Below are 25,817 nucleotides of genomic sequence, written 5' to 3'. Positions count from 1 at the left end.
GCTGCTCCATACCTCTGCCCGCTCGCCACACCGGGGTAGCAATCTGTACGTATGTAATACTTGAGGAGAATGTCGTGCAGACCTGTGAGGTCCCCCACACGCACACACATCTGGCCTAGCAGACCCGTCTCGCAGCCGAGTGTTCCGCACACTGATAAAGTTGTCATTCCATGTACACTTCATTTGCTTCAAACATTTATCTATTCCAAATACGAATACACGAAAACAAAGTATACTTGTACTTGAAAGCATGAGCATAAGAGTGTTGTTAGGGACCCTTAATAATTGATGGCTTGAGGGGCGATGATGATTTTGAGGGGGGGAGGGGGACTCATTGATTTTGTACATGCATGACATGTAGAGGGGGTCACTTTGTACATAAATGTTTTTGAATGCTTCTCCATATAAATCATCATCACCCCCATAACCATATATTATGAACGGTCCCTTAAAGGAATGTCTACTTCCTTGTTGTGGTCACTACAATGGTTCATCAGGATAGGGGACCGTTTATTTCGTATAGTGAAGCAGTGCTTGTTAATATCGTGAAACCCGTCGTCCAGGCAGATGTGGAATTCCGCTTTTCTACAAATAACACAATTCCGTGTGATTTAGTGGTTGTTGCTGTTTTACGCCGCAATATTCCAGCTATATGGCGGCGGTCTGTAAATAATCGAGTCTGGACCAGATAATCCAGTGATTATCAGCATTAGCATCGATCTACGCAAATGGGATACGATGACGATGACTACGTCAGCGAGCTTGATCATCCGATCTCTAGTCGCCTCTTCCGACAAGCATTGGTTACTGAAGACCAATTCTACCCCGGAGCTTCACGGGTCGTGTGTCAGGGGACTGTGGTCCAAAAAGACACAGAGTTGCGTCCCTTCCCATGTTTGTTTGGATTGAAAGAGATGATTGTTGGTGTCAGCATCAGCCATGTCACGTGTGTTCCTATTTGGTAGGTGTCGAACTGTCTTCTGTAGGTGTCGAACTGTCTTCTGAACAGGACAAGCCCTGACAGAGTTGAACTACTGTTTAATGTGGAGGTCTCATGCACTCAAAACATTTGTTCTCAACTAAGCATGGAATGGTGTGGAATCACCTTAAAATAGACCATGACACGAAATAATCAGTGTATTGTAAACGACTTTAACATATAATTAATCATATTGTAAGGTTAAACTACCGCTGAAAGGGGCATTGTCGGCACGGGCACTACAGATATCTACCCCAGGTACCCAAGCCAAAATCAAAATACAGAAACGTACTCTAAGACGAAGCCATTCCGCATTGTGCCTTTTTCTTGATCGGAACTGTCATACTGTTGTATTAAATGCATTTGATTGTGTTATACAAGAAACGAGAGTACACAGTAACGAATATTTCGCGATGCACAACACAACTCGCAGTTAGTTGAACGGGAACAACTACGCACTGTTTCTAATTGGAGTTGCAGAATATGGACTCGTCCGCCGTTTAGGGTACCGGGTACGTTTCTGTATTGACTTTGTTTAGGGTACATTTCTATATACAGAAACGTACCTGGGGTACATATCTGTCGTACCTGTGACGACAACGACTCCTTCAGCTATAAACTGCCCCTACAAGATCACCAGAACACAGCTGCCAGAACACACCGCAGCGTCTTCATTCAGATGCTGCTTACGGCAGACCTGGTCATCAGCTGAGACTAGATCTCCTCATGTTATTATGACTACTACCTTGGCTAAAAGCAGGTCTTAGATAGGATCAGCTTAGAATAACGATAAATATAATAAACAGACTTCCAAGTGGTTCCTTGAAAGTTGTCAGTCGCTGTGTGCAGCACCAGGAGATCCCTATCTACTGACTAATACCTCACATAACACGTGTTCTCAAGAATAAATTGATATTTACAACTTCAGTCGGGCCATTTATGATAACAGCTTCTAATGGCGCGTACCTGCGAACTTGCATTATAATAGCCTCATCTAACAGATGGTGGGGCTCGCGGATGTATATCATGCGTTGTCAAACTGTTTCCTGTGATTTGCCGATACGAAGGATATGTGCTGACATCACACAAGATAGTTCCCCAGTGTATATTCATCCTGCGTAGTCCCTCTTTCGTGTTTATAGAAAACACGTGTGCTCGCAAGAATATCATCAGCTACTCCTCTCCTTTTGTGTATTTTTAGAAAGGTCACATCAATTGGAAGGTCAGCTCGTCTCAAGTTCCTCTGCAGCGCAACAGAATCACGTGCAGAATGGCGGATGAACACAATGGCTTGGGTAGCATTCTTGCGATTGCAATCACTCGAGTGAATCTTCGTCTCAAATATTATCAATGTCGTATACGAATTATTCACAGTTGTTATAGTGATTCCGTGTTTTCGTTGTAGATGGAAAGTAAATTTCGCGTTACGCAGTGAATAAAGGCGTGCTATGTTTAAATTAGCAGACATCTGCGCCTGTATTTAACCCAGGTTCAACTAGCGCTCATTAAATGATGGGACATTTGGAATCGCGATGGGAGGCTACTGGAGCTAGCACTTGCAGACTTTACAAACTTTTTCCTGAGTTTTGTTTGTAAACAAAGATGGCTCATTGGGTCACTATTCGGGTGTTACATGTTTATTTGTCAAACAGAAGCCCAATCTAGGAATTGTTTGATGGGAATGTTGGCCTGGTATGTGAAGGGAAGCCCCAGACAGTCAAACTTACCTTAGATAGTATCACTTCATCCGTCTTGTCTTAGAACTTCAAGACGCCATTTTCTCGACCAAATTCAGTCGCAGAAACCAGGAATAGATAGAAGGGAGGTAACTCTAGTTTACATAACACCATCTGGGCCAGCTGGTGGGTGGTTTTGGTTACAAGTAATTGTTTCATACAGTGCCCCTACTGCTGCCACACTGGTCGTGTGTGTGGGGTGTACGATGATGATTACAGGAAGTGGTAACCGGAGATGCATCCACATGTTGAGGTTCATCTCACCTATCTAAAGGACAATCTGAATTTTACATTTACTGATATAATGCTCAATATTGTGGCAGTTTACAATGACGATAATGACAAACACCTACTAGCTACCCACCTAACACCTGCTGACTACCCGCCTAACACCTGCTGACTACCCGCCTAACACCTTGATGCGGCTCCAAAGCGGACCGAAGAATTGCAATCTAACTCGAAAACTGATAAACATAAAATACTCAATGAAACGCTGATCATAATCAAAACATCATACCAACTCTGTGAGGTTTTTGCAGAATTTTTGTCCTAAAAGTAAAAAAGTTGTTTAACAATATATCATTAAAATATTGACACAGTTCACTATTTGTTACGAGGGAGGAGTGCAGAGAAAGGGACAGCCAGATGTTCGAGAACGGATGGAGACGGCACAGCACAGGTTAATGAATAAATAACTTTGTCTGTGAACGTGCTTCTCGAACACCTGGCTGTCCCTTTCTCTGCACTCCTCCCTTGTAACAAACAGTGAACTGTGTCAATATTTTAATGATAGTTTGTTAAACAACTTTATTATTTTTAGGACAAAAATTCTGCACAAACCTCACAGAGTTGGTATGATGTTTTGATTATGATCAGCGTTTCATTGAGTATGTTATGTTTATTAGTTTTCGAGTTAGATTCCACTTCATCGGTCCGCTTTTGAGCCAAACGGACTATAACACCTGCTGACTACCCACCTAACACCTACTAGCTACCCACCTAACACCTGCTCACTACCCACCTAACACCTGCTGACTACCCACCTAACATCTGCTGACTACCCACCTAACACACGATCACTACCCACCTAACACCTACTCACTACCTACCTAACACCTGCTCACTACCTACCTAACACCTGCTCACTACCCACCTAACACCTGCTCACTACCTACCTAACACCTACTAGCTACCTACCTAACACCTGCTCACTACCCACCTAACACCTACTAGCTACCTACCTAACACCTGCTCACTACCCACCTAACACCTGGCAACAACCAACCTAACACCTACTAGCTACCTACCTAACACCTACTCACTACCCACCTAACACTACTAGCTACCTACCTACCTAACATCTGCTCACTACCCACCTAACACCTGCTCACTACCCACCTAACACTTACTCACTTACCCACATAACACCTGCTCACTACCCACCTAACATCTGCTCACTACCCACCTAACAATCTGCTCACTACCCACGTAACACCTACTCACTACCCACCTAACACCTGCTGACTACCCACCTAACACCTGTCCACTACCTACCTAACACCTGCTAGCTACCCACCTAACACCTGCTCACTACCCACCTAACCCCCTTCTGACTACCCACTTAACACCTGTTGACTACCCTCCTAACACCTGCTGACTACCCACCTAACACTGCTGCTGACTACCTACCTCACACCTGCTCATTACCCACTTATCTGTACCCACCTAACACCTGATCTGCCTACCTAACACCTAACACCTGCTCACTACCCACCTAACACCTGCTCACTACCCACCTAACACCTGCTCACTACCCTCCTAACACCTGCTGACTACCCACCTAACACCTGCTGACTACCTACCTAACACCTGCTCACTACCCACCTAACACTTGCTGACTACCTACCTCACACCTGCTCATTACCCACCTATCATCTGTTCACTACCCACCTAACACCTGCTGACTACCCACCTAACACCTGCTCACTACCCACCTAACATCTGCTGACTACCTACCTGACACCTGCTCACTACCCACCTATCATCTGCTCACTACCCACCTAACACCTGCTAACTACCCACCTAACACCTGCTCACTACCCGCCTAACACCTGCTCACTACCCACCTAACATCTGCTGACTACCTACCTCACACCTGCTCACAACCCACCTATCATCTGCTGACTACCTACCTCACACCTGCTCAGTACCCACTTAACATCCGCTCACTACCCATCTCACATCCACCTAACGTCCGCGGACTATTCCACCAAGCACCTGCTCTGTATCCACCTAACATCCGCTCACTACCCACCTAAGATCTACTCGATCACTACCCACCTAACACTTGCTCACTACCCACCTAACATCCGCTCACTACCCACCTAGCACCTGGTCACTGCCCACTTAACATCCTCATTATCCACCTATCATCTGCACACTACCCACCTATAACATCTGCTCACTACCCACCTAATATCCGCTCACCTAGCACCTGGCACTGCTCACTTTACATCCTCATTGTCCACTTAACATCCTCATTATCCACCTATGATCTGCACACTACCCACCTATAACATCCGCTCACTACCCACCTAACATCTGCACACTACCCACCTAACATCCGCTCATTACCCCCCTAGCACCTGCTGACTGCCCACTTAACATCCTCACTGCCCACTTAACATCCTCATTATCCACCTATCATCTGCACACTACCCACCTATAACATCCGCTCACTACCCACCTAACATCTGCACACTACCCACCTAACATCCGCTCATTACCCCCCTAGCACCTGCTGACTGCCCACTTAACATCCTCATTATCCACCTAACATCTGCACACTACCCACCTAACATCCGCTCACTACCCACCTAACATCTGCACACTACCAACCTAACATCCGCTCACTACTCACCTAACATCTGCACACTACCCACCTAACATCCGCTCACTACCCCCCTAGCACCTGCTGACTGCCCACTTAACATCCTCATTATCCACCTAACATCTGCACACTACCCGACTAACATCCGCTCACTTCCCACCTAGCACCTGCTCACTACCCACCTAGCACCTGCTCACTGCCCACTTAACATCCTCATTATCAACCTAACATCTGCACACTACCCACCTAACATCCTGCTCACTACCCACCTAGCACCTGCTCACTACCCACCTAGCACCTGCTCACTGCCCACTTAACATCCTCATTATCCACCTTACATCTGCACACTACCCACCTAACATCCGCTCACTACCCACCTAGCACCTGCTCACTGCCCACCTAGCACCTGCTCACTGCCCACTTAACATCCTCATTATCCCCTAACATCTGCACACTACCCACCTAACATCCGCTCACTACCCACCTAGCACCTGCACACTGCCCACATAACATCCTCATTATCCACCTAACATCCGCTCACTACCCACCTAGCACCTGCTCACTGCTAAGTAGCTAAATACCCTCTCAGTACTTGATCAGTAGTAGCTCAGTACCCTCTCAGTACCTGTACAGTAGTAGCTCAATACCCAAGTATATGTGTCCACATCTCCAGTAAGTAGTGTATGTGTCCACATCACCAGTCAGTAGTATATGTGTCCACACCTCCAGTAAGTAGTGTATGTGTCCACATCTCCGGTAAGTAGTATATGTGTCCACATCTCCGTAAGTAGTATATGTGTCCACATCACCAGTAAGTAGTGTATGTGTCCACATCACCAGTAAGTGGTGTATGTGTCCACATCACCAGTAAGTAGTGTATGTGTCACATCACCAGGAAGTAGTGTATGTGTCCACATCACCAGGAAGTAGTGTATGTGTCCACATCTCCAGTAAGTAGTGTATGTGTCCACATCACCAGGAAGTAGTGTATGTGTCCACATCACCAGTAAGTAGTGTATGTGTCCACATCACCAGTAAGTAGTGTATGTGTCCACATCTCCAGTAAGTAGTGTATGTGTCCACATCACCAGGTAGGCGTAATGTGTCCACATCAGTGTAGTATGTGTCCACATCACCAGTAAGTAGTGTATGTGTCCACATCACCAGTAAGTAGTGTATGTGTCCACATCACCAGGAAGTAGTGTATGTGTCCACACCTCCAGTAAGTAGTGTATGTGTCTACACATCCAGTAAGTAGTGTATGTGTCCACATCACCAGTAAGTAGTGTATGTGTCCACACCTCCAGTAAGTAGTGTATGTGTCCGCATCACCAGTAAGTAGTGTATGTGTCTACATTACCGGTAAGTAGTGTATGTGTCCACATCACCAGTAAGTAGTGTATGTGTCCACATCACCAGTCAGTAGTGTATGTGTCCACACCTCCAGTAAGTAGTGTATGTGTCCACATCGCCAGTAAGTAGTGTATGTGTCCACATCTCCAGTAAGTAGTGTATGTGTCCACACATCCAGTAAGTAGTGTATGTGTCCACATCTCCAGTAAGTAGTGTATGTGTCCACATCACCAGTAAGTAGTGTATGTGTCCACATCAATAGTTAGTAACATGTGTCCACATCAATAGTTAGTAACATATGTGTCCACATCAATAGTAACATATGTGTCCACATCAATAGTAACATATGTGTCAACGACAAGCAGAGGAGGGTGAGAGGACGTAGATACCGTGGTTCCTGAATGGTCTCGCACCGTAACAACAAGACTCTCTCTATGTTTACTCTTTCACCCTTGTAATATTTACTGACTGACTAAAGACTGGGGTGTTGTATTGAGAATTAATCTGTGATATCAATGCATACACCATGGCAGGTTTGAGGACATGACAAATATTTATCAATACAAACTGCGAAAGATAAAAAACCCCACTTTTTTCATTTCATGATGTGTTGGTTTATCTGCTTTCTGCATTTCTATAAGTCGTAATCTATCAAGTATAGCCACATGTGTGGACGATAGCGCCATTACTCTTCTGGATGGGGCAATGTGTTTATTCAGCACGTAAACATTTCGTCTTAATGACGGAGACTTTAAAATCGTTTTATCCCGCTTTCCAATGCAGTACTAGTGTTGCACCTAACTCACCCACACACAACACGCTATTGAGATAGGAAAACCTGCGACGTTTTTCTGGCGCAAGGATAAAAAATTGACGTGAGGAGTGTGAGAGCGGCGGATATTTATGCACAACTTTGACGAACGACATAGTCTTATCTCCAGCATATCTACCCCCACACAATACACTTCAGTCACTACCTACAGTAACGGGCAGCACACGTGTGCTATCACTGAGACCGTCAGACAGTCGACATAGGAATGTCCAGGCCCATTTCCAAACCTTCCAAACCTACTTCATCTGTTAAACAGGATATTATCCATCAGTGTTTTTTAGTATTTAGGAACGTACAAGAATTTAAAGGGGATTTGGCATAGATATCGGCATAATTTATTCACAGAGACGGTTCCTGCAATGACTTAAGGAGGTTTCATTTGATACATTCCGTTCATGTTGATCGGGTCAGTGCACCCAGATCTGGGTAGATAAACATAGGTAATGTGTAGCATAAGGTTCCAGGCCACTCCAATGTCGTAAATCCCTGTTCCTCTTAATTTTCCATAACCAGGTTATGCTGTCCTGGAAGGATTCCAGATTTTGAAATGATGAAGGAGTAGGCTGCGAAGATGTGAACTTTGAAGTTGAAACTGAACCTGTACAACTGTAGTCCTGTAGCATACTGACATGAATGAGTTGATTTACCTGAAGAGTCACCATATGTCCTGGCTGTCCAGTCTCAGAGTTGACTCACCGCATTTACTGTTTCATCGCTATTCGCTACAATCATTCCTTATTGCTATTCATTTCCCTGACACCACGTTTACTTTATCATCACTGTTCATTTCCCAGACACCACGGTTACTTTATCATCACTGTTCATTTCCCAGACACCACGGTTACTTCATCATCACTGTTCATTTCCCAGACACCACGTTTACTTTATCATCACTGTTCATTTCCCAGACACCACGTTTACTTTATCATTACTGTTCATTTCCCAGACACCACGTTTACTTTATCATCACTGTTCATTTCCCAGACACCACGTTTACTTTATCATCACTGTTCATTTCCCAGACACCACGGTTACTTTATCATTACTGTTCATTTCCCAGACACCACGGTTACTTTATCATCACTGTTCATTTCCCAGACACCACGTTTACTTTATCATCACTGTTCATTTCCCAGACACCACGGTTACTTTATCATCACTGTTCATTTCCCAGACACCACGGTTACTTTATCATCACTGTTCATTTCCAGACACCACGTTTACTTTATCATCACTGTTCATTTCCCAGACACCACGGTTACTTTATCATCACTGTTCATTTCCCAGACACCACGTTTACTTTATCATCACTGTTCATTTCCCAGACACCACGGTTACTTTATCATCACTGTTCATTTCCCAGACACCACGGTTACTTTATCATCACTGTTCATTTCCCAGACACCACGTTTACTTTATCATCACTGTTCATTTCCCAGACACCACGGTTACTTTTATCATCACTGTTCATTTCCCAGACACCACGGTTACTTTATCATTACTGTTCATTTCCATTCCCAGACACCACGTTTACTTTATCATTACTGTTCATTTCCCAGATTTCACCACGTTTACTTTATCATTACTGTTCATTTCCCAGACACCACGGTTTTTCCCAGACACCACGCGTTTACTTATCATCACTGTTCATTTCCCAGACACCACGGTTACTTTATCATCACTGTTCATTTCCCATCACCGACACCAGACACCACGGTTACTTCATCATTACTGTTCATTTCCCCAGACACCACGTTTACTTCATCATTACTGTTCATTTCCCAGACACCACGGTTACTTTATCATTACTGTTCATGTTCATTTCCCAGACACCACGGTTACTTTATCATTACTGTTCATTCCTCCCAGACACCACGGTTACTTTATCATTACTGTTCATTTCCCAGACACCACGTTTACTTTATCATTACTGTTCATTTCCCAGACACCACGCTTACTTTATCATTACTGTTACCTGTGACACCACGCTTACTTTATCATTTCATTTACCACGCTTACTTTATCATCAGACACCACGGTTACTTTATCATCACTGTTCATTTCCCAGACACCACGGTTACTTTATCACTGTTCTTTTCATTTCCCAGACACCACGGCTTACTTTATCATCACTGTTCATTTCCCAGACACCACGACGTTTACTTTACATCACTGTTCATTTCCCAGACACCACGCTTACTTTTATCATCACTGTTCATTTCCCAGACACCACACGTTTGTTCATTTCAGACACCACGTTACTTTATCAACATCATTGACTTTCATCATCACTGTTCATTTCCCAGACACCACGTTTACTTTATCATCACTGTTCATTTCCCACGCTTTACTTTATCATTACTGTTCATTTCGACACCACGTTTATCATCATCACTGTTCATTTCCCAGACACCACGGTTACTTTATCATCACTGTTCATTTCCCCAGACACCACGTTTATCATTTGTTCATTTCCCAGACACATTTCTTTCAGACACCACGGTTATTTCCTTCCACCACATCACTTACTTCATCATCACCAGACACCACGGTTACTTTATCATCACTGTTCATTTCCCAGACAGACACCACGCTTTACTTTATCATCACTGTTCATTTCCCAGACACCACGTTTACTTTATCATCACTGTTCATTTCCCAGACACCACGGTTACTTTATCATCACTGTTCATTTCCCCAGACACCACGTTTACTTTATCATCACTGTTCATTTCCCAGACACCACGGTTACTTTATCATCACTGTTCATTCTCCCAGACACCACGGTTACTTTATCATCACTGTTCATTTCCCACTGTTCAGACACCACGTTTTTACTTTATCATCACTGTTCATTTCCCAGACACCACGGTTACTTTATCATCACTGTTCATTTCCCAGACACCACGTTTACACATCACTTTCATTTCCCAGACACCACGGTTACTTTATCATCCTGTTCATTTCCCAGACACCACGGTTTACTTTATCATCACTGTTCATTTCCCAGACACCACGGTTACTTTATCATCACTGTTCATTTCCCCAGACACCACTGTTCATTTTATCATCACTGTTCATTCCCCAGACACCACGGTTACTTTATCATCACTGTTCATTTCCCAGACACCACGGTTACTTTATCATCACTGTTCATTCCCCAGACACCACGGTTTACTTTATCATCACTGTTCATTTCCCAGACACCACGGTTACTTTATCATCACTGTTCATTTCCCAGACACCACGGTTACTTTATCATCACTGTTCATTTCCAGACACCACGGTTACTTTATCATCACTGTTCATTTCCCAGACACCACGGTTACTTTATCATCACTGTTCATTTCCCCAGACACCACGGTTACTTTATCATCACTGTTCATTTCCCAGACACCACGGTTACTTTCACCACGGTTACTTTATCATCACTCATTGATGTTCATTTTCACTTTCTATTTATCATGTATACTTTTGCATCATGCTCATCAATCACCACTTTTAATCACCAGTGAGTTGTACCCGATATTGTATCACTTCTGCTGTGTGTTTTACCCAAGATTGTATCACTTCTGCTGTGTGTTGTACCCAATATTGTATCACTTCTGTTGTGTGTTGTACCCAATATTGTATCACTTCTGCTGTGAGTTGTACCCGATATTGTATCACTTCTGCTGTGTGTTGTACCCAATATTGTATCACTTCTGCTGTGAGTTGTACCCAATATTGTATCACTTCTGCTGTGTGTTGTACCCAATATTGTATCACTTCTGCTGTGTGTTGTACCCAATATTGTATCACTTCTGCTTGTGTGTTGTACCCTGTACCCATATTGTATCACTTCTGCTGTGTGTTGTACCCAATATTGTATCACTTCTGCTGTGAGTTGTACCCAATATTGTATCACTTCTGCTGTGTGTTGTACCCAATATTGTATCACTTCTGCTGTGTGTTGTACCCAATATTGTATCACTTCTGCTGTGTGTTGTACCCAATATTGTATCACTTCTGCTGTGTGTTGTACCCAATATTGTATCACTTCTGCTGTGAGTTGTACCCGATATTGTATCACTTCTGCTGTGTGTTGTACCCAATATTGTATCATTTCTGCTGTGTGTTGTACCCAATATTGTATCACTTCTGCTGTGTGTTGTACCCACCCAATATTGTATCCCTGCTGTGAGTTGTACCCAGTAATGTATCACTTCTGCTGTGTGTTGTACCCGATGTTGTATCACTTCTGCTGTGAGTTGTACCCGATATTGTATCACTTCTGCTGTGTGTTGTACCCGATATTGTATCACTTCTGCTGTATCACTTTACTATTTATCTTTCTAGATTGTCCGGGACGTCCGTGTGCCTGGAACCTTAAACAACCAGTGCAGGTATCGGATTTGCAAGTAGGAGATTTGAATTATCACGATTCTGGGCTGTTGTTTATAATCGTGGCATATCTAACAATGCATCGAGGACATACAGTGCAAACTTCATTTAAGGTCATGTGCACTCAGCTTTGGTTATCCCACACAACATTAAGTTACTTGCAACTTCCTGAGATGTCTGTCATCGGTCCCCACATTGGAATGACAAAACATTATTTCACACGGAATATCAAAAGCCAAATTAATTTTCAATCTGCATCTATAAGGAGAATATTGTTGTCGGTATGGCTGTTGGTTTCTTTAGCTGTGTAAATGGGTACAATCGCCAGTATGTTGCAACAGCGACGTTGGTTCGTCACAATCTCTGTTCGATGAACAGCTTGACCATAATGTGGCAATTCTTGGTGGTTCCGTGATGGTTCTGTTCTCCTTGACCACTGGTTTGCCTGGCCCAGACTCGGTTATTATCCCCCGCCGCGCGTTTAGCAAGATATCGCCAAAACCATTTACTGGATTGTTTCTATATTTGACACCAAGCTTCATCTAATGAAGGCGCAGGGCCCAGTCAATTTTGGTGACCTTCACATAATTTTCAAGGTCAGTGCGACACTTTGAAGATTTCAGCGTGTTAACCTGAATTCACTGGATTTTCTTCATAGACTTTCAAAACTTCCCTTGAATGTTTTTCAATAAGCAATTTCTTTAGTGCCATTTTTGCATATTTCATACACTATGACATTCATGTCAAGGTCAAAGTCAGTCTTGAAAATATTTGTGTGTTTGAACAACTAAAGAGCAAGACTGACTGACTGACTGAGTTTAGTTTTACGCCGCTTTTAGCAATATTCCAGCAATATCACGGCGGGGGACACCAGAAATGGGAAAGAGCAAGATATCAAGAGAGGTTCACTGGTCATGTGTTTGTTGACATTTAAGTTCATCTTAAACTTTCATTACTTTTTAAGTTTGATTTGATAATTTGCGGCTGGGGATTATGTCACCTTAGTGACAATGCTTGTTGACAGTCCGTCTTGATACAGTTGGAATATTTCTGCGAGGAATCAACACTCACCAACTATGACGTCTTTGTGTAATTCTGATAAGGGATCGCTTCTTCAGTGTTCTCAAACCCGTGAAGATCCGCGTTAGACTTGATCTTCAACAACCCATGCTTGTCGTAAGAAGCGACTACCAGGATCAGGTGGTGGTAAGCGTCGCTGACTTGGTTGACACACGTCATCGTATCCCAATTGCATAGATCGATGCTCATCCTGTTGATCACTTGATTGTCTGGTCCAGACTCGATTATTTACAGACTGCCACCATATAGCTGGAATATTGCTGAGTGCGGCGTAAAACTAAACTCACTCACTCCTGAGCAGTATGTGAAATAATTTTTCAGGATCACTAGCAAACCGGGCTTGGAAGTTTTAAAAGTTACTAGCCCGCATGAAAATTTACTAGCCAAACTAAATAAAGATACAAAACTCTCAAAAGTAGTTATTTATTATTTCTTTCATAAAGTTCAAAGTTAAACATCAACGTTACAAATTTTCAGGACCAGACTAGCTATTCTCGAAACGTTTGTAGCCCTACGGACTTCTTAAGCCCATTCTTAACACATTGGCTACGATCAAAGTTAAGAATTCTTTGGGCTACGAACGTTTCGAGAATAAGGGCCCAGATGATTCAGCACAAGTTTCAGGTTTATAACTACTAGTATTCAAACAGTGACAGGCCAGTTAAGGTCTGACTGACCAAGGTTAATGAGATCATCATCATCACATTCATTATCAGACCATCCTGAGTCTGAATCAAAACAACTGTCACAATTGTCATCATGTTTGTGCAACTCCAGGTCTCTCTGTTCAGCCTCCTCAACATGCTTAAGAGGAGTAGATGCATGTTCAGCAAGTTCAGTTGTAGTTGGTGACACAAGCTTACTATACCTCCTGTCTTTCATGTCCAGCCAGCTGCACATCGAGCAGTAAGGATACAGTGGATGGCTTTAGTTTATTTCTCAGCTCAGTTTTTATTATCTTAAGCTGAGAGAAGCCTCTTTCACATTCAGCAGTAGAAGCTGGTAGAGTGAGTATCAGCTCTATCAACATCAAGGCCTTAATATCTGCCTGCCGTTTCGGCATGTCTGTTTATATGGCGCCATTTGCAAATGATGAAGGATGCGTCGGCTATTTTGATTGGTGTTTATTTAGTAACACTGACCAATCACGACGCGTGATACTAAAAAATACTAAAAGAATTTGGAAAATTTGAATGAAAAAAGGCCATGAAGAGAATTTTTCACAGGCTGAAAAGTTACACTAGTCATTCTATTTTTACTAGCCCGGGGAAGTTTTACCTAGCATCGGGCTACCGGGCTAGTGGTTATTTCGAACGCTGCTCCTGAGATGTCTGTACATCGTCAGCCTGGGACAGCAGACCACTACTTGTGAAGGACTTGAGAACGCTTTGTAAAAACGTCCAGTCACAATATAGAGATTGACTAACATTATTCGTTAAAGAAATCCCAGGCACTCTAGGGCTTATAAGAGGGTGAGAGTGATACTGTTTCCTAGAGTATATTCTTGGTTTAGTCCTGTTGCTTGATGTATTTTGTATAACTATGGTAGCGATGTATCAACGCGTTAGAGAAATGTATGAAACTGTAATGACAAGATGTCGGTAAACTAGGTTCTAGCGTATTTGAAATGACGAACTCCAAGTGACTTAGAACATCGGCTCATAGTGTTCGTATAGTTCCTAACGCGAGATCATGTGTTTGTATGTCAGGTTACCATTTTGAGGATACCTGTCTGAACCATTTTGTAATTACACGAGTGAGCCCTGTTATTACACTCAGTATCTGGTCAGTGCATTGAAGGTGGTTATCAACAGTCAGACATTCCTTAAGTGTAAGACATCGCTGGTGTTTTGCTGTGTGACAAGGTTGATTCTTCGTTGATAATATCTACAAATCGAAACGAGTACTCGTAAATTCTTGTGACCCCTTGTGACATTGACGGAAATAATTTCGGTCTGTTGAAGATTATATACTTCTCATCAAAAGTTTAGACTCACTTAAAACACTCACTATATGTTATGTATATATATATATGGTTAAAACAAAGATTGATTTCTCCACTAACTTGGGGGAACCAATTGCAAACCTTATACAGATGAATTGCATGAGGATCATGCATCAAATTGCTGAAAAGCATGTGCAAATATCGTGCATGTGAATAGCTGCGTTTTTGGTGTAAAGTTTTGTTAAGAATTCGCCAATTTTCACTGATTTTTATGATTTATTGAACTCATGACAGTAATCTTTTCAGCGTTACGAATTTGTTTTACAATACATCAGTTCATGTGTAAACAGCACCTTTAAACATTATGGAATATTTTGCAAACTTTAGTTTAGAACAGTTGCCTGAAGTAAGTGGCTATATTTACACCAGTGAGTCTAAACTTTTGATGGGAGTTATATATAATCCGTTCGCTGTTGGAAATACCTGTAGTATGTAGCTGGGGATTAGTCATATCTGTGTGTTCGTTATTGACGCGTTATACGGCACTTCTGTGTATGGACAACTAGTTGATGTACCCTCACAACCCCAGCTCAACCAGGGGCATATAAGGCAAGATGTAAATGGATGTGTTGCACAACAAGACATCTCCAAGCTTGTACCGATTTGGTGAAAACATTTAACTTTGCCTAACACCGGAATTGCACAAAAAGATTCTGGGAACATTCCAGTCACAACTTCAAAGGTCTTTCATTACATGTCGCTTAGGACAGATGCTCTCGAAACAATGAACGTAAACCATTAATAGCTGAACAACATACCTTCATTAATAGTTTCCTATTAACATAGAACATACATCAAAAATAATATGAAGTAAGTTATTTCCCATTACCGATTAGCGAACCTCAGCTAAGATGTTTTCCCAGAAATGCTGTCTGTTACAGAGCTATGTCGACTGTCTGGGTCACTGTTACCCCTGGAGGAGTTTAAAACATAATTCCCTCCCAACATCCATCTGGGGCATGTCCAGTATGAGAAATACCTATGGAATATAAATGTCTGTAGCAGCCGCAACTAGCATTCTCCATTACTCTTACTTGAGTCGCGGGTGGCGGAACTAGATGTACTGCTATTGAGTTGCGTCCCATGATCGCGCTTGGATTCTAGCTGGTTGTGGTTTCTGTACTGTTAACACTATGCCCATGTTTATTTGTATCACGGAAGTCACTTTAGGATTTCCTACTATGTTCACGCTGACACTCTGGGACAGAACTTAGAACTCAAATTGGCCTGAGGCCCAACTCAGTCTCTACTGCTGGTACTGACGAACCACGTGGTCTTTCTTCCAACTGCTGTAGGAAAAGTTGTGTTTATGTCTAGGAGAAGACGTACCTATTGAGTCCCAAATTTTGAGGTCACCGTGACGTCATAGCGTCCCCAAGTGACCGGAAAGTCATAGCTTCCCTTACAGGTCTGCAGATCTTTTCAGCGGGAGAAAGTTAAAATATCAGTAGAGTTGGGAGTAACGCGGGTTTCATCAGTACGGTATTCAGTTAGAATGAATATTACACAGATACTCCGAGCAACATTACAACATATTCAGTAAACTGCTGCTGATTATTTGTTGTTGTCGACAGTCCGGGTATAAACCGCTTTATTTCAGTAGCCGGTTTGATAGAAGAAGTTACATCGTCGTTATGTAACTGTGAAATACTCCCACCGGGCACACGAGCAGACGCGAGAGTTCGGAACAGATTTGATTACTGCCAAACCTTAGTGAGTCGGTGAAGGGAAACGATTAAAAAATGTAAATGACACATAATGAAAAGTGCACATAGAGATTGTTTTCTGGTTGGGCTACACTCTCACAACGCCTGAAATTGTGGTCGTGTTTCCACTCACTTTGACAGACTCATTCATTTTCCAATTTTGTGAAAACGATACCAACGCGTTTCAAATATAAACAGTTTTGACATTAATTTTATCTGTCCATCGTAATCTTTAACAAACATGGGAATAAAGAGCCGTGTTGATCGAATGTCCTTGTACGGAACCCTCTCTAGGTCGTTCTCATTCGGGGGGACGATAAGACCATATGTTGATTCCTTTGTCTGAATCTGTGTCAATCAACTGACCGGAAACATCTTGGATAGTGTGGAATAACACGAACATCGATATTGGGATGGCTATACCGGTGCAGGGTCAAAGGACAAACGTAACAGTGAAATCAACTTTGAAGTGGCTATATGATTTTAAGGCCTTGGTAACACGCCTCCGAGTGAGCGAGAGGCAGGTTTTCGAGTGACTGAGTGAATAGGTAGCTGTGTTGGTAGCTGTGTTGGAGCTGATTGAGCAGGTGTTAACGATTCGGAAAATAGAAACACAGTTGGCTTTTGATCGTGTCGTGTGGTGGTGTCGTGTAATTGGTGACGTGTTGGAGGTGACGAGTTGGTTGTGACGTGTTGACGGTGACGTTGTGGCGAGTTGGTGGTGACGTGCTGACGGTGACGTTGTGACGTGTTGGTGACGTGTTCCTGGTGACATATGTTGTTGGTGACACGCTGACAGGCCGAAGTCCCAGGCTGGCCCTGGCCGAGACCCTACAGAATTCAGTCTTTAGTATTTTATTCAGTTTCGTTGTACTAAAAGATTACAAAACATGGTAACTCGCACAATAATATATATATGCATTATGTATCCTTACACGGGCCATTCCGCAGAACCCTGAGCAATCTGTATACAAATACTGAGCACTTTTACAGCTTTTGGCAAAGGATTTATGTTCTATACATGTTTCCATACATTGTAGCACTGTAACCAGAGCTCTTCCCTGATAAAACAGGGTACGAAGCAAAAGCTCTGTGAGATAATGACATTACATAAATCCTGCACGCTGGCGAGAGTCTGACAGTTCTCCTAAACACGCGACATAGCACTCCTTATCAGGACCGAATCCTACTTCGCCGAAGAAATTTATATTTCGTTCAAACGACACTGTTGTTTTGACAGGATACCACTGGCACTGGCCTGACTGGTTGTATCCGCTAATATGTCTGAGTGTATTCTCCGCCAGAAGAGAAGGTGACGTGGACGCGTGGTCTCTGAGACGGCAGTAAAGGGCGATCGGGAATATTTAACGGCCGCTTCTACGAGCATTGGCGTCGTTTCCCATTAATTGTGTTAATTTTAGGGTCCTAATGTGTGATATTGTGAGTGCGCTTTTGATAGAACTATGAGCCTAGGATTGCGACAATGTATTCTTTGGCACTTACGACAATATATAGTTTTTTTCTCGCAAAAGAACTACTTTTAAACAGCCCGAAGCATAACCATTATTTTCAAGCATTTTCCGAGACGATGTATTTTCCCGACACTTTGAATGGCCGATGGCTTTCACTGTCTGTATGTTGCATGTATGCATATGGTAGTCATTGTGAGTGTAACAAGGTGTTCACTCGTTCTATACTGCACAAACGCCTAAGATAGTTTCTGTGTGCGAGACAAGGTGCGTCCACGCTCTATGTTGCACGTATGCTTTGGGTGGTTCCTGTGTGCGAGACAAGGTGCGTCCTCGCTGTATGTGCACGTATGCTTAGGGTGGTTCCTGTGAGATATTCAGGGTGTGTCCTCGCTGTATGTTGCACGTATGCTTTGGGTGGTTCCTGTGTGCGAGACAAGGTGCGACCACGCTCTATGTTGCACGTATGCTTTGGGTGTGTCCCGCTGTATGTGACGTATGCTTTGGGTGGTTCCTGTGTGCGAGACAAGGTGTGTCCTCGCTGTATGTTGCACGTATGCTTTGGGTGGTTCCTGTGTGGTGTGTCGAGACAAGGTGGACCACGCTGTGAGAGACAAGGTGCGTTGCACGTATGCTTTGGGTGGTTCCCGTGAGAGATTCAGGTGTGTCCTCGCTGTATGTTGCACGTATGCTTTGGGTGGTTCCTGTGGCGAGAAAGGTGCGACCACGAGACAAGGTGCGACCACGCTGTATGTTGCATGCGTGGTCCCCGTGACGTATGGTGTGTTTGGGTGGTTCCTGTGGGAGAATCGTATGGGGTGTCTCCTCGCTGTATGTTGCACGGATGCTTGGGTGGTGCCTGTGGGAGATTCAGGGTGTGTCCTCGTAATGGATTCTTTGGGTTTCCTGTGAGATTCAAGGTGGCTGTATGTTGCACGTATGCTTTGGGTGGTTCCTGTGAGAATCAAGGTGTGTCCTCGCTGTATGTTGCACGGATGCTTTGGGTGGTTCCTGTGAGAGATTCAAGGTGTGTCCTCGCTGTATGTTGCACGCATGCTTTGGGTGGTTCCTGTGAGAGATTCAAGGTGTGTCCTCGCTGTATGTTGCACGGATTCTTTGGGTGGTTCCTGTGAGAGATTCAAGGTGTGTCCTCGCTGTATGTTGCACGTGTGCTTTGGGTGGTTCCTGTGAGGGAGACAAGGTGTGTCCTCGCTGTATGTTGCACGTGTGTGGCAGGTGTATTTTAGTGTAAATATAGTATTTTAATCATATTATTATTCTCTCCTTTTAGCTTTATTATTTCTAGGCAGTTTAAGGGTTAAGCTTTAGAGCTTGGCCTGTCTCACTAATTGCCCAAGCCATGACGCTTCTCGGCTGATTGGTCTCATTAACTCCATGCACAATTTCACTCATTCTGCACTGACTCTCTGCCACGTAAAGACAGCTTGGATAGACACACAGCGTGACATTAAGGTTAGTATTCATTTAATTAAAGTAATATTGCATTTAATCCTTGCAGTATTTATATAATAAACGTATATCTATTTACTATCATTTAAATAGGTATTATATTGTATAGCATGTAAGTGTGCTAAATGTATTTATGCTAGCTTTTCAAGCCTAAGGTATAAACATAAATAAGTATCACTAATATATTCTTATCTTTACTATCCCTTTCACTGAATGTGTGAGATGAGAGAATGTGTTTTAATATAAGTTGCTATGTTTTAACTGTGATAACTATAAGTGTAATTATCAATGTGTGGAAATAATTTTATGTTCATGAATGTAGCAGCCCTAAATCTACTCCACATTACAGTGTATATTATTTATCATCTAATATTATTTGCAGCAGATAAGTCCCCGTCCATAAGACTGGTGCTGTGCCCGATTGTTGTACACCCTTGTACCACCCACAGGGTATGTGTATATGTATAATATATATATCCATGTATTTGTATATAGTACCATCACGTAATGCGTGGTGACGAATCATGTGTATTTTATCATTACGACTAATGCGTAATGGTGTATTATTATCTATCTTCTGTGTATTACATTGTATGCATGTATTATCATTACGTTATTCGTAATGCTGTAATATCATAATGCCCATATTCCATATGTGTAGTAAGTAATGGTATTCATGCTTTGAGTAACTACAGTATTATTGGTAATTGTCCATATGTATTAACCCGTGTATGGAATGATATGTATCTTGTATGAATTGTGTGAGATGTATATAATATTATTATATTTATTGTTACAGGGTGTCGTTTAACATTCAGCAATGTTTCATCCTACGAAATAAACAACCTCACACCCCAGCAGAGTGTTGGTAGTCTATGGCCACGTTGACCCTGCTATACGTGTGCTTTGGGAGGTGTCTGTGAGGGAGACAAGGTGTGTCCGCACTGTATGTTGGACGTGTGCTTTGGGTGGTTCCTGTGAGGGAGACAAGGTGTTCCTTCTCTGTATGTAGTATATATGCATTGGATGGTTACTCTCTTCACGATATTTAAACATACAATAGTAGTGTGCGAGTGTCTAAGCGAGCGTGCGTGCGTGCGTGCGTGCTTGCGTGCGTGCGTGCGTGAGTTTTCACTGTTTCATATATGTAGAGTGTGTGACAGCGAGAGAGACAGCAGGTGGGCCATGTACGTCACAGTACTGGTTTACAGCACGTGGGCCATATACATCACAGTACTGGTTTACAGCACGTGGGCCATATACATCACAGTACTGGTTTACAGCACGTGGGCCATATACATCACAGTACTGGTTTACAGCACGTGGGCCATATACATCACAGTACTGGTTTACAGCACGTGGGCCATGGCCGTCACAGTACTGGTTTACAGCAGGTGGGCCATGGCATGTACGTCACAGTACTGGTTTACAGCACGTGGGCCATATACATCACAGTACTGGTTTACAGCACGTGGGCCATGTACCGTCACAGTACTGGTTTACAGCACGTGGGCCATGTACATCACACTGTACTGGTTTACATGCACACAGGCCATGTACAACACGTCCATGTACAGTACTGGTTTACAGCAGGTGGGCCATGTACGACGTCACAGTACTGGTTTACAGCACGTGGGCCATGTACGTCACAGTACTGGTTTACAGCAGGTGGGCCATGTACGTCACAGTACTGGTTTACAGCACGTGGGCCATATACATCACAGTACTGGTTTACAGCACGTGGGCCATGTACGTCACAGTACTGGTTTACAGCACGTGGGCCATGTACGTCACAGTACTGGTTTACAGCACGTGGGCCATATACATCACAGTACTGGTTTACAGCAGGTGGGCCATGTACGTCACAGTACTGGTTTACAGCACGTGGGCCATGTACGTCACAGTACTGGTTTACAGCACGTGGGCCATGTACGTCACAGTACTGGTTTACAGCACGTGGGCCATGTACGTCACAGTACTGGTTTACAGCAGGTGGGCCATGTACGTCACAGTACTGGTTTACAGCATGTGGGCCATGTACGTCACAGTACTGGTTTACAGCAGGTGGGCCATGTACGTCACAGTACTGGTTTACAGCACGTGGGCCATGTACGTTTACAGTACTGGTTTACAGCACAGTACTGGCCAGCAGGTGTACGTCACAGTACTGGTTTACAGCAGGTGGGCCATGTACGTCACAGTACTGGTTTACAGCAGGTGGGCCATGTACGTCACAGTACTGGTTTACAGCAGGTACTGGGCACATGTACGAAACAGTACTGGTTTACAGCACGTGTACGTCACAGTACTGGTTTACAGCACAGTACTGGTTTACAGCAGGTGGGCCATGTACGTCACAGTACTGGTTTACAGCACGTGGGGGCCATGTACGTCACAGTACTGGTTTACAGCACGTGGGCCATGTACGTCACAGTACTGGTTTACAGCACGTGGGCCATACGTACGTCACAGTACTGGTTTACAGCAGGTGGGCCATGTACGTCACAGTACTGGTTTACAACATGTGGGCCATGTACGACACAGTACTGGTTTACAGCACGTGGGCCATGTACGACACAGTACTGGTTTACAGCACGTGGGCCATGTACGACACAGTACTGGTTTACAGCACGTGGGCCATACAGCACGTGGGCCATATACGTCACAGTACTGGTTTACAGCACGTGGGCCATATACGTCACAGTACTGGTTTACAGCACGTGGGCCATATACGTCACAGTACTGGTTTACAGCAGGTGGGCCATGTACGTCACAGTACTGGTTTACAGCATGTGGGCAATATACGACACAGTACTGGTTTACAGCACGTGGGCCATGTACGTCACAGTACTGGTTTACTGCATGTACAGCAAAGGGTATGCATAATATACTAAGCAGCAAAAGAAACGTCAGTTTGGATATTTCCTACGCAGAAGCGGATAACTGTAAATTCATCTAATGTTTTGATTGTATATTTTTGACAACATCTCCAACTTGAAATGTTGAAACATTCACATTACAACGTCAGCAGGATGCCGCGGCTCACGACAGCTTAGAGGAACCAGGCGCTAGGAAGACTTGAAGCTGGCCACACTGCACAAGCCTTTGACAATCGCTTCCAGGTCAACGTTCGGACCATCTACAGGCTGCAGCAATGTTTCCGGGCCACCATCACCACAAATGGTCGCCCCCGTACTGGCAGACTAAGGATGACCACAAGACGACAAGACCGCCATGTTGTGCGACAGCATGTACAGAATCCCGTCATGCAGGCATCCGAAACAGCACGCCAGACAGTGGGAACACACGGAAGACCAATCAGTACTGATACAGTACGCCGACGTCTTAACAGCGGGAACCTCCATTGCAGTAGACCTTACCGTGGACCTGTCCTCACCCCTCGTCATCGGCGTGAACGTCTACAGTTTGCCCTACAACACCAAAACTGGCGATACAAGCAATGGAGAACTGTTCTGTTCACAGATGAGAGTCGGTACTGCGTATCAAATGCAGATGGCAGAACAAGACTATGGCGACGACGTGGCCAGCGTTACTCAGACCAATGTGTTATGGAAAGAGACTCATGGGGAGGTGCAAGCATCATGGTATGGAGTGGAATAGGCCTGAACCAGAGAGTGGGTCCTGCGGTGTTCCAGAATCTTGGTCCATGGAGAGGAGGCGGCATCACAGCGGTGCGCTACATCGACCAAGCTCTCAGACTCCACGTCATACCACATTTCGCACGTCACCAGAACAACATTTTCTAGCATGATAACGGCCGGGCCCACACTGCCAGAGCTACACAGGACTTCCTACAGCAGAACGGTGTCAATATTATGCAGTGGCCAGTCCTTAGTCCTGATTTAAACCATAATTGAACATCTTTGGGTTGAAATTCAGAGGAGACTGAATAATGTCATACCAAGGCCGAACACAGACGATTTACTGCGCCAGGCCTTTCTTAGAGTGTGGTTCCAGGTGCCAGTGGCCTTCATCAACCGATTGGTGCACTCCATGCATAGACGCTGTGCTGCAATTATTGCCGCTCGTGGTGGTCACACTAGACACTGAAGTCAAGAGTCTCAATGGACTGCAAACGTTCACGTAATGTCTTGAAATTGTGCTGAGTCATTCATTGATGTGTCAAGATATTGTACACAAAAATGTTTTTGGTCTTATTATGTCAATTTCTGTAATGATTTGATTACAGTGCCTGTCTAATTTTGAATTCGTACTGACGTTGTTTGGGGTTTTTTTGCTGCTGAGTATATAATCTTCGGTCTAGGCAGATGAAACAGCAGCATTCATGTGGTCGACATTGAGCTGCGTCCACCTGATGAAGCGACCATAAAATACCTGTTACATGTTTCAGGTGGATGGAGAGGACACTGGAGGACGACAATGAACCACGATGCCCATACGCGTAAGAAAATAGCAGCTGCCTTGCGCAGTTGGCTCATAATGTTTAGGGTTAATATGAAAATCCCATTGAACTTATTATGTTTATTGGGAATTCCAAAACAAGCAATAGTCCTTCAAACAGCAAGGCTGACAAGATCTAGAAAAAACTATTGACTTGTGCTATGGTAATGTGAAAGACGCCTACAAATCTTTTGTAAAGGCTCCGATGGGGACCTCTGATCACAATACTGTTTATTTAGTTCCTTTATATTGTCAAAAATTAAAGTCAGTCTTAAATATGTAAAGTCATGGACAAAAGATTGTTTAGAGCAGTTGAGAGGATGTTTTGATTGTACAAACTGGGATATGTTTGAACATACTAGTGATAATTTGAATGATTTTACAAAAACTGTACCTGATTATATAAATGTGTAGAAATCACTGTGCCCGTCAAATGTATTAAAATATACACTGTTCCTAAAAACAAGCCTTGGGTAAATAAAGAGTTCAAATCAGTTTTAAATGAAAATAAAAAAGCTTTTTGTGCAGGGGACAAGGTCAAGGTTAAAGAGATTCAGAAAGAGATTGCTTGTTTAATAAGGAAGTGTAAAGGTGTATACAAAACAAAGACAATTTTCTGTAAACAATTTACGTAATGCAAGGAGTGGCATAAAAACTATCATTGAATCAAATATTATATCTCGACAGTTGGAATCCACCGACGACTTATCTTTTTCAAATGAGTTAAACTCATTCTACTCCCGATGTGATACTGGAAATTTTTCAGATAAAAGGAATCTTGTATTGGAATCGCTTCCACCTTGTGAAATATTAAATATATTGACAGATGATGTGATTAATTCATTCGTTAAATCCACATAAATGTTGCTGGCCTGATAACTTGTTTGGGATTGTTCTTAAGGAATGTAGAGTGCAACTGGCTGTTATTTTTCAAAAGCTATTTCAGATATCAATTATTTCTCATAATGTTCCCATTCTTTGGAAAACCTCTAAAATTGTTCCATTGCCAAAAAAGAAAAATCCGTCTGTTATAATGACTTGAGACCAGTGGCCCTAACCTCTATTACCATGTTTAAAACGCATTGTTAAGATCTTATTGTTGAATGAAATCAGCCATGTTCTCCACCCATTACAATTTGCATACAGAACAAAGCGTGGGGTAGATGATGCAACAATCACTCTGTTAAACAATATCTATAAGCATTTAGAAAACTATGGTACTTATGTTTGTTGATTTTTCATCTGCCTTTAATACTATTCAACCTCATTTGGTAATTGATAAACTCAAAACGAATGTTAATTCTAACATCATCAAATGGAATAATTCATTTCTAGTTAACAGACAACATTTTGTACAGGTTAATAATGTGAAATCATCAATTGTAAACACATCAACTGGCGCTCCACAAGGTTGCGTTATTTCACCAATTGTTTATATTGTACACCAATGACTGTGTATATAACGCAGAAACATCTTTTACAATTAAATTCG

The 25,817-nt window shown here is 43.1% G+C and overlaps 1 protein-coding gene and 1 long non-coding RNA gene across 2 annotated transcripts in view; one reads left to right on the top strand and one right to left on the bottom strand.

Annotated features, from left to right (window-relative positions):
• LOC124286522 overlaps positions 1 to 2,787 on the bottom strand; it is a 31,984-nt gene extending 29,197 nt beyond the window's left edge. The window contains exon 1 of the mRNA XM_046722897.1: positions 2,707 to 2,787. The gene's annotated coding sequence lies outside the window, so the exon portion shown is untranslated. The remainder of the gene's footprint in view (positions 1 to 2,706) is intronic.
• Positions 2,788 to 19,773: 16,986 nt separating this feature from the next.
• LOC124286515 lies at positions 19,774 to 20,760 on the top strand. The gene is made up of 2 exons (XR_006901049.1): positions 19,774 to 20,353; positions 20,703 to 20,760. It is a non-coding gene; the product is annotated as an uncharacterized LOC124286515 (long non-coding RNA).
• Positions 20,761 to 25,817: the final 5,057 nt, after the last annotated feature.

The sequence above is a fragment of the Haliotis rubra genome, unplaced genomic scaffold, assembly GCF_003918875.1.
Source record: "Haliotis rubra isolate DU_JTF1 unplaced genomic scaffold, ASM391887v1 Scf110, whole genome shotgun sequence".
In the NCBI taxonomy this organism is placed as follows: domain Eukaryota; kingdom Metazoa; phylum Mollusca; class Gastropoda; order Lepetellida; family Haliotidae; genus Haliotis; species Haliotis rubra.
This window is presented reverse-complemented; position numbering and strand designations above follow the sequence as displayed.